The sequence below is a fragment of the Amphimedon queenslandica genome, unplaced genomic scaffold (genome assembly GCF_000090795.2).
Source record: "Amphimedon queenslandica unplaced genomic scaffold, v1.1 AMPQUscaffold_11087, whole genome shotgun sequence".
In the NCBI taxonomy this organism is placed as follows: Eukaryota; Metazoa; Porifera; class Demospongiae; order Haplosclerida; family Niphatidae; genus Amphimedon; species Amphimedon queenslandica.
Window position 1 is genome coordinate 6,920 of NW_003548668.1, and position 1,446 is coordinate 8,365.

The 1,446-nt window shown below is 30.0% G+C and overlaps 1 long non-coding RNA gene across 1 annotated transcript; it reads right to left on the reverse strand.

The window, feature by feature from the left end:
• Positions 1 to 161: 161 nt before the first annotated feature.
• On the reverse strand, positions 162 to 1,062 carry LOC109589633 (uncharacterized). Its single transcript, XR_002188820.1, has 4 exons — positions 1,006 to 1,062; positions 813 to 896; positions 610 to 648; positions 162 to 564 (listed from the first exon to the last, which is right to left on the reverse strand). It is a non-coding gene; the product is annotated as an uncharacterized LOC109589633 (long non-coding RNA).
• Between the last annotated feature and the right edge of the window lie 384 nt (positions 1,063 to 1,446).

The window sequence follows — 1,446 nt, forward strand, 5'->3', positions numbered from 1 at the left end:
TGAGATTTTGTGGTAGAAAGTCAGATGAAGATGATGGAATGAAAAGTAACACAGTAGCCTCACCACATGCATCTACTAACACTAATGAAACAAATGATACTGTTGATATTAATGTATAGTAAACTTTGTGTGAGTGTATGAGTTGTAAGCTGTTATATTAGCCATTCAATAAAACAAACTCTTTTCTCAAACAAATCAAATCAATTATGATGCAGGAATCAAAAGAGCAATGGAGAGACAAAAAGGCCACAATACAATATGCTCTCACTCCCGCACTCTAACAATTGTAGTCCCCACAAAAACTAACAGAAATGTCTCTTTTTATACAAAAATGACCAACTAATTAATAATGAATAATAATAAGTTAATAATAATGAATAACACCATAAAACCACACATGTATGAGTTTTAATCATTTAGTTGTACATACTTCTTTCTTTAATTAAAAAATAATTATTAATAAAAATTATACCAAAAAATAAAAAATAAGCTAAAATTATTTAAATTTGTATTACTGCCATTAAGAAGTTATAAAATATCGCATCTTTTTACTTCTCCCTGTCCCTGTTATACATAATATAATGGACACATAATAATTATTAATCTTACTGCAGTACTACTGTGAGGACTGTATGCACTTTCTTTAGTCTGCAATAAAAAATTAGTTATCATATAAAGGCTATGGTTTGGCAGTGTTGTAGAAAGTCAGCTTATACTGTAGTTATTATGCCTTTAATGCAGGTTTACTATCACTAGGTTATATGGTACAATCTATAGTGTGTACATGCATTTCATACAAATTATTTACTTACTAGCTCAGCTGACATTTCATCATCATAGTGACTTGTTGAGAATGTTGACAACTGTTTCCTTTCAGGCCATCGTGAGGACATTGACTATAAATTAAGAAAAAAGAGTAAATTATTAACAACCCATCTATGCTATATTATAACACTTTAACAATCTATAGTGTGTAGAGTTATTTTATACAAATTATTTACTTACTGGCTCATCAATTAACATCTCAAAATCATACTCATGCATTTCATGCAGTGACATTGACTACAAAATAAGATAAAGAATATAAATTATTGACATTACATGTACATATATAATGAGTGATTAAATTGTTCACAGAACATGGTTATTTTTATTATGCAGGCTTACATGTAAATGTACATGTACGTATCATAGACAACAGATATCACAGGGTGTTTTGAATACAAAAGAGTCACAAAACTTTTTAACAGACTCTCTTTATTGTGACACTTAGTGAGGTGGGTCAGTCCCATCAGACTAGGTGTCACATATAGCCTGTTGCTTCACTTGTGACTGCAATCAAGAATTGTTATTTAGACCTTGATGCCTTTATGAACAAAATTTAATGCCCTTGATGCTTTGATCTTGATATCATTAATTTAAAAAGTCTTGGTCCTTGATCATGAT